Source organism: Macaca mulatta, chromosome 5 (assembly GCF_049350105.2).
Source record: "Macaca mulatta isolate MMU2019108-1 chromosome 5, T2T-MMU8v2.0, whole genome shotgun sequence".
NCBI lineage: Eukaryota > Metazoa > Chordata > Mammalia > Primates > Cercopithecidae > Macaca > Macaca mulatta.
The window spans coordinates 193,981,839-193,990,903 of NC_133410.1; the positions used below are offsets into that span (position 1 = coordinate 193,981,839).

General features: G+C 42.3%; 1 long non-coding RNA gene across 1 annotated transcript; it reads left to right on the forward strand.

Annotated features, from left to right (window-relative positions):
- Positions 1–3,117: 3,117 nt before the first annotated feature.
- On the forward strand, positions 3,118–8,371 carry LOC106998609 (uncharacterized). Its single transcript, XR_013417428.1, has 2 exons — positions 3,118–4,179; positions 5,256–8,371. It is a non-coding gene; the product is annotated as an uncharacterized LOC106998609 (long non-coding RNA).
- Positions 8,372–9,065: the final 694 nt, after the last annotated feature.

The window sequence follows — 9,065 nt, forward strand, 5'->3', positions numbered from 1 at the left end:
GTTCAATTAGCTGAGTTTTGTACACACCCATGAAGTCACTGCCAAAATTGAAGAAACAGAATATTTCCATTTACCCTTGAGAGTTTTCTTCTGTCCTATTGAAGTTTTTATCTCTGTCCCTGACCTCATGCAACCACTGATCTTGACTCATCTGCTTTTTGTCACTGTGGACTTAGTTGCATTTTCTAGACTTTTACAAGTAGTATGCAGTATAGACTCTTTGTGTCTGACTTTTAAAATCTATCATAATGATTTTAAGAGTCACCCGTGTGGTTGCATGTATCAGCTGTCCAGACCCCTGACTCTTTCACCATGCTTTTTTCTTCTGTTAAGTACTATTCTTTCATGTGACTATAACACAGTTTGTTTATCCATACCTATTGATGAGCATCTGGATTGTTTTAGTTTTTAGTTATTTTGAGTAATGCTTCTGTGAACGTTCATGTACAAGTCTCTGTGTAGATTTATATTTTCATTTATTTGGGGTAAATACCTAGGAGTAGACTGACTGGATCCTATGGAAGGTATATGTTTATCTTTTTTTTTTTTTTTTTTGAGACGGAGTCTTACTGTTGCCCAGGCTGCAGTGCAGTGGTGCGATTTCTGCTCACTGCCACGTCCCCCTCCTGGTTCAAGCGATTCTTCTGCTTCAGCCTCCCAAGTAGCTGGTATTACAGGCACACACCACCACGCCCAGCTAATTTTTGTATCTTTAGTATCTTTTGTATCTTTAGTTTCACTATGTTGGCCAGGCTGGTCTTGAACTCCTGACCTCAAGTGATCCACCCTCCTCAGCCTCACAAAGTGTTGAAATTACAGGTGTGAGCCACTGCACCCGGCCATATGTTTTCCTTTTTAAGAGACTGCCGTAGAATTTTTCTAAATGGTTGCACCATTTTGCACCCTCACTGGCAGTGTATGAGAGTTCTAGTTGCTCCACATCCTTGCCAACATTTTGCATTGTCAATTTTAAGAAAAGTGTAAATTCATGCAAATTGATGGTTCAAATATATATAATTATGTATATTACTAATAATACTGGAGAATTTTTGTTTTTTAGTGACTGAAGAAGTTTTTGAATTTCCCCTTTTCTTATGTCATGTTAAATCGAACACTTAGGAAAGTAAATTTGAATTCTTAAAGTCATAAGGACCTTTTATCCTATTATAGCTGTGGTTAACGAAATACACCACTTTTAGTATCCTGGCAGGGAAAACTATTTCTTAAATATCTAAATTACAACTAGGGAGAAAAAAGAAAAGGAAAAAACATTGATTAAAAGTTGTATAGAGGGTGAAACCCCGTCTCTACTAAAAAATACAAAAAAATTAGCCGGGCGCGATGGCGGGCGCCTGTAGTCCCAGCTACTCGGGAGGCTGAGGCAGGAGAATGGAGGGAACCCGGGAGGCGGAGCTTGCAATGAGCTGAGATCCGGCCACTGCACTCCAGCCTGGGCGACAGAGCGAGACTCCGTCTCAAAAAAAAAAAAAAAAAAAAAAAGTTGTATAGAGGAGGCAGCTTAGGTTGGAATGCGGTAATTTCCACCAGAGTCCTAATTATGTATGGTTGTGTTGCTGCTCTCAAACCATAGCACTGCTTATAGGTTTCACAGGCTGGCACCAAGCTGAACCACACCACTCTTGCTAAAACCTCTATGATGCTTTCTCCAATTTTTCATTCTCCACTGTGACTTACTCTGGGCATTGTAACAGAGTCTTCCAGAGGACTGAGGGTCCTGAGAAGTTGACAGTGGCTGTGACCATTCTCTAGTTTGCCTGGAGGCCCCGTTGTTGCCCGTGACTGCCTGGTCTGTGAAGTTATCAGCAAACAAAGCAGCGGCCATGGGGTGGAGGGGAAGGCTGGGGAGAAGGAAGGCGTGGTTGGGGTGGTCACCGAAACACCATCTGGCTCTAGCAAGGTCACGGGGAAGTTTTGAGTGCAGCTCCAGCAGGACTTTAAGAATGTGTGGGGCTCCACTGTAAGGTGAATGAATGTGCAAGAGTGGAGAGAGAAGGAGACACAAGGAAGAGAGTGAGAAAAAAAAAGAAAGAAAAACTTTATGACCAAAGAAAAGAGTTTTTTTCAAAAATGAAAATGATATGCAGCAATTTCTTTTTTTGTTTGTTTGTTTGTTCTAAGGAGAGAAAAGTTTATTAGGCAAGAAAGAAGGAAGAAGAAAACAGCTTCTTCATACAGAGACACAGCTCCTTCGCAGGGAGGGGGAATTCGAACAAAGAGAAAACCCCGTTTCCCTTTTTTATAGTTAGAATAAAACATATTCACTGATAACCTCTGCATACTGTTGCAATCGCATTTTTGGAGCGGGAGTCCCAGCACCGTCGGAATGATCCATGGCACCTGGATGTTTCAGCCCATCAGTGCGTCCTCACCTAAAGCACAGCATGTGTGGGGTGGCAACTGGGTGAGGGGGAGAATGAGCCCTGGGGTTAGACCAGGAGCCTGCCTCTGAGGCTTTCTGACCTCGACCTCCCCTGGGCCTGTTCCCTTATCTGTTGTGCTGCGGTGATAACGCCCGCATCACAGGGTTTCTGTGAAGATCAGAATGAAACAGTGGGCACTCTTAAAGCCTCTGTGTTCGTAATATATATTTTCACATTTGTCAGTTTGTTCATGAGAGTTCGGTTCTGAATAATCTCTCTTTATCGTCTGTCTTCAAGAGCGTGATGGGAATATAGGATTAGAAAAACATTTTTCTCTTGGGGATCTTTTACTTCTGTTGTTTTGACTATGAGCAGCCCTGATACTTGTAGACAGGCAGTGCTCGAAGGAGAAAGATCTTGGCTCACAAAAGTTTAATCCTTTCCGTTTAATGACTGTAGCTTAGCATATTTTAGTTATCATCATTTTGGGTTTCATACTATCTGGTCTCACAGAATTGCACCAAACCTGTCCTGCCCCCTGATAGTCTCCATAATTTTTTCGCCAGTAAACCCTGTAATGAGTTTTGTTACCAGGATGCCTGATGTTTCCATGACTACAAGTCCTGTTTTCCAAACTGGCTGTTCTCAGGCTGGCAAGAGTGAGCTGATTTCACTCCAGAAACATTTTAAACTTCCTGAAAGATTAAATGGCTATGAGCACTCCCACAGAGCCTCTGCAGTGTTCTTTGTTAAGGTCAAGGTTCATGCTTTCTTTACCAATTTGATGATTTTTCTGTAATTCTCTGAGAGGTAACGTCCATCTGAAGCTATTCTGTAGCTGCCAGTCTAAAGCCCATTTTCCTACTGTCTCTCCTTCCTTCTAATGCTTCGATCTCCAGACACTTTGTCAGTGATTCTGGCTTCCAGAACGCCTACCTGTTCTAGGGGAACATGTAATCTGTGAACAGCCTTGGACATGCTTCCCATGGCGTTTGACACTCAAGGCTAAAAATAGCAAGATGAAGCCTGAAGCATTCTCCAAGGAAATGAAATCGAACCACGTAACTGGATTATTCTTGGTTATCTTGCAGATATCCGCGTGACCAGACGTCTACAAATGGTGGTGAGATCATTTCTCGTTGCCTTTTAATCTGTTGGCAACTCACTTCTGAAAACATCTTCAGAGTTTTTTCTTTTTTCCCCAGACCAAGGGCAGCCAGCAATTTTGAAACTTTGCATATTGGATTGTCATTGTGACTTCCACAAGTAATTTTGCAAAGTTCATTTTTCTTTCTTTCCTCATTTCCGGCGTTTTTTTTTTTTTTTTTTTTTTTTTTTTTTAAGAGGGGGTGGGGTGGTTTTACTTTTTCACAGTGGTTGCTAAGAAAGAATCTTCTGTTTATAGGCTCCTAACAAATAGTGACAGCTGAAAGACAAATATGGTGCTGTGTTTGCAGGACGATGGAAGGGGGCCAGCAACCCGCAGCCTCCAGGCACACACACTCACAAGGAGGCCTTTGAGAGTGCTGCCTGGCATTGTGTGTCCACAGATTGCTTGAAATAATTTAAAAAGGTGTTTGCCTCATACTTTCAATGACAATTTTTTTCCAGAGATCCACCAGCATTGTACAAATTGATAGGATTGTCAAGTTTTTTGTTTTTGTTTTTTTTTGTTTTTGAATCTCAAGGCTTTTGCTTAACAGTGGCTAAAACGCAGAAAGATTTGAATCTATTTTCACAACAGGATTCTTTGACCTTTGGGTCAGACGCTGGAGTGTCACAAACCAAGAAGCCAGGGGTAGGTTCGTTCACGTTCACCTTTCTTTCTTTGGGAGAATTTCCTCCATGCTAGTGTTGTCCCAGAGCAGGATGGTGGTGAATGGGCTGCAGTTTAGAAAACATTATGCTAAGAAAAGAGAAAGTGATGGTGTCTTTCTAAGGCCAGCATATACATGGACATTTGGGTTCTTCGTTTCGTAATCTCAGTCTGAAGGAAATGGTTACCTGGGGTAACATAGAAGACCCTGAAATGATAACTACGGAAAAGGAGGCTCTAGTGGAGGTGGGCTGAGCATGTCGCCCTCGGCCAAGGATCACAGCACAAGGTCAGAGTAGCAGTGGGTGATGCCGTGCTGATGACGAGGGTGACACACAGACAGCCCAGTGGGCTCCAGGCACTCTTACAAGCACCTTTACGCTCATATCAGTACTCAACACAGCACTGGTGGGTAGGCATTGCTATGATCACGATTTACAAGGAAACGAATGGCAGAAATATCTTGTCCAAAATACACAGTACATGGTAAAGCTGTGGTTTGAATCCAGGTGGTTTGGTTCAGACCTGGTACTTAAAGCTCAGCACTATGCTCCCTCTCTTAGGATCCCAGTGCTTCTCAAAGCCTGAGATTTTGTTCTCTATTTCTTTTTTTTTTTTTTTTCTTTTTTTTGAGATGGAGTCTCGCTCTGTCACCCAAGCTTGAGTACAGTGGTGCGATCTCGGCTCACTGCAACCTCTACCTCCCAGGTTCAAGTGATTCTCCGGGCTCAGCCTCCCAAGTAGCTGTGATTACAGGCAGGTGCCACCACATCTGGCTAATTTTTGCATTTTTAGTAGAGATGGGTTTTTGCCATGTTGGCCAGGCTGGTCTTGAAGTCCTGACTTCAGGTGATCCACTTGCCTTGGCCTCCCAAAGTGCTAGGATTACAGGCATGAGTCATTGGGCCTGGCTTTGTTCTCTATTTATCAACAGCACCTCGACTTTTGGGCAGACTGCCTGTCCCGAAAAGGGTTTTTCACTAACTTAGTAGGAGAGAATGCCTTTCCTGCCTCTTCTTTTCTCCTAACCCTTCTCTGAAAAATGTCTTTGTGTGTAGAATCCCGGAATGCCTGGAGGAAACACATGGAACTTCGATGTGAAAAGGACCTTAAAAGATTTAGTGTCAATGTTTTCAACACAACACACAGCACGGAATCTGAACTTCCCCAATTCATCGTCACCATTCTGAATTTTCTTTTTTAACCCAGAAGTGTTGGATTGGTCATTTGGTTTGGGTTCTATGTCAGAAACCATTTGCAGACAAATGGCGAGGCAGGGCTCAGACAGTCCTCAGAGGGGACTTTTGTGAGAGTTTGATTCTGCTGGAGAGCTGAGACGCGCATTTGTCCACAGGAAACTGAAGAAGCAGGGTTGCCGTTGCCTTCAAAATGAAATTCATACGCGGTGTTGGCCAGGCTCCTCTTTGCCTTCTTATCCTCCAACAGGTGATTTTGCAAATGTGATTCTCTCTGTAATTCCTTCCGGCTCTTCTTCCTCTAGAAACTTCTAGTATAAATTTTCTCTTTTCCCAACTCAGAGATACTTTATATTCTCATTCAGAAACAAACTGGAAGAGTTAAATACTGAGAAAAACATACAAGTTTCTACAAACAAGAGACTACCCTGCGCTGTTTGAGGCTGAGTGGAGATGTACTGTTCTTCTTATACTCACCTCTGTCATATGATTATTTCATAAAATGCACATGGTGTTACTTTAAAATAGAAATCTAGTTAATTAGACAGAACAAAACTTCAACTAATTTTAATATTTATTGAGCATAAGATGTACATGGCACGGATCTGAGGGTAGCCTTGGGAAGCCCCCACCTGGGCAGTGGGAGAGAGGTGGGATTGATAACATAGGAGAGATGAGATGCATGCAGGGGCTGGAATACAAGCCAACAAATGCTCTGTGTAGCAGCAAGATGATCTTCTTACTAGAGCACAGAGGAAGCAGTAGGGGGAAGCGGTGGACACATCGGCGAAGAGTTCAATATTTCAGCTGAATTTTGAAGGATCCATTCACTTCTATGCTGGCGACCATGACAGGTGCAGAGCATACGGTGGGGGAAAAAGGCCCAGGCTCACCCCCAGAGCAGACACAGAGCTGCTGAGAGGACCATGAGCTGGCCGAGGCCTGAGCTGGCAGGAGGAGACTGCCGTGGGCAGTGATCTTCATGGCTGGAGGCACAGTTGAGCTCGAGTGTTGGCAGCAGGAGGAGCCATCATTTGCCAAGAGTCCGGTCAAGACGAGTCGTCCTTGAGGGGCACTGGCCCAGAGACCAGGGTTGTCAGGCCACACCCTGCAGGGGCCAGCATGGAAGGCAGCCCACACTCCCACCACTGCCAGGAGGACTCCCCCGGTTTCCCCTATCCCCAGACCATCTTGGGAAGGAAGAAGGAAGGGGAGAACTCATCTGTTAGCGAGTGTACTTGGAGCTTGATGAGTGTTTACCAAAATTAAATTGTCTTAAACTGGAAAAATCTGAGATAATATTGATTACTGAATTTCAGTGAAAGTAAAATTTTACTGCCACCACCCAGCGGGGAGTTCACAGGGACAATTGAGCAGGTTCCATAGTGTATGGTTCTATTTGTATGAAATATCTAAAGCAGGCAAATCCACAGAGACAGAAAGTTGATTAGTGGTTGCCAGGGGCTGGGTGAAGGAGGAGGACAGTAACTGCTAATGGGCACAGGCTTTTTTTTTTTTTTGGTGATAAAAATGTTCTAGAATTAGATAATGGTGATGACTGCACAACGTTGCAAATATACTAAAAACCACGCAGTTGTACACGTTATAGGGGTATGGTCTGTGAATTGTATCTCAGTAAACAAATGCAAAAAGATTAGATTGGTTCAACAAAACAAGGAAGCTACAATTTTTTTCATGCATTTGAGTAGCAGTATGAGTAAAGTCTCATACTGCTAGCTGATAATCATTAATGATTAATGATTAATGATAATCATTAATAAAACATTGATTTTCCAAATATCTTAATCTGATACCTTGTTGGATAATAGTCTATACCTAGCTTTACATTATTTCTACTAAAATAAACTTCAGACAGAACTCAACTGGTAATCAATTCAACTCAAGTAGCACTTGAAGCAAAAAAGTACTTATAGACAACTATGGAAATATAAAGCAACACACAAAGTGTGCAAACCCAATGTGAGGTGACACATGGCCATCCGGGTGCTTTCAGTTAAGTCAGTACTTTGCCTTTTTATTTCTTTCATGCTTTGAAGATAAGAAATGAAAAACTATGTTTTGTAACTCAGAGTGCTTGTTACAAACACATACATTGTACTTCGTACTGCCATTAAAATTTGTATTCAGTACAAATTTTTGAATTTTGAAAATTTTCTTTCTTTCAGGTTTATTAATATTGTTATAACAGTAAACTTGTAAGTGGAAAATATATTACTGTTACTCTGTTTTAAGAACAAGACTAAATGTGAGCCGTTTCTTTTACTGTTTCTATCATTCCTGCAGTTGGCCTGGCTGGAAACCTTGTAGTCACCACCGACTCCACCACTTCCTTCAATCCCTAAAACCAACCAGTGGCCAAGTTTTGCTGATTTTATTTTTGTAACGCCTGTCATGTGTACTCCTGCTCCTGCTGCCCTGATCTGGCCAATCGCTTCTCCGCACCCGGACTAGGATCACCTCTGGCTCTTGGCTTCCACCTTGCTCCTTTGGAATCCCCCAGAACCATCTTCCGAAAGCTTCCTGCTGCCCAGGTCACCTCCTGCATGCTCTCCCACTGCGTGTCACTCGATCGAACCATTGTTTCCTTCTGCACCAAAGTTTATTTTCTTTACAGAGCTATATCATTTCCAATACGTCTTTCTTTTCATAATTCTATCTTGTTTTTATCAACTAGAGAGTTTATGATTTTAAAGTCCTTTTTAGAAGAATCGTCCTTTTTTTTGAAGCTTCTTGATCATTTACTGCTCATGTTCCCTATAGAGTGGTTATCTCTGTTAGCTGCCTGAAATCCTTTCCGGAACAAGATGGCGTTTGGTATCTTGATTATTGATCTTGGTGTCCTGTAAGTTTCACGCACAGGGCGGGAAGCTGGGGTGCATCAGAACTGCTGCTCTCTGAAGCAACTTGAATACTTAGAGAAATGTCATATATTACAAATAAAAATCCACAAGGTATTTTAATTCTTATCTCTCGACTTTTTTTTCTGTATTTTGCACTCTGGTTTCTTTTAATTCTCTTCTTTCTTTCAGCATCCTCCAAGTCTTTGTTCAAAGCCTCCTCCCTTTCCTGATGTCTCTCTGGTTTAGTTAGGTATACATTTCGGCTGCCTCTTTTTCTTATATAATTTTATAATGAAGACAAGGTCTTAGGATAATTTTATTTTTTTTATTTTTTATTTTTTTTTTAGAGAAAGTGTCTTGCTCTGTCTTTCAGGCTGGAGGGCAGTGGTGCAACCATAGCTCACTGTAACCTCAACTCCTGGGCTCAAGCACCTCAGCCTCTTGTCAGCTGGGACTACAGACATGTGCCACCCGCCTAATTTTTTATTTTCATTTTTTTTGTAGAGATGGGGCCTCGACATGTTGCCCAGACTGGTCTCGGACTCTTAGGCTCAAAGGATCCTACTGCCTCTGCCTCCCAAAGACCTGGGATTATAAGCATGAGCCACGCGGCTCTTTATTTTGCTTTCATGAGTCGAAAACATTTGTCTCTTCTCCCTTAGCATTCATCTAAGTATATATTTTATAGGAGAAAGGCCAAGGGGAAGACCAGGGTGATGTTCAATGTTAATATACTGTGTTTCAGAAAAGGAATGACATAAGCTCTTGTCTTGAGAAGGAATCCCTAGAACCGTTTATCAAATTAATCACT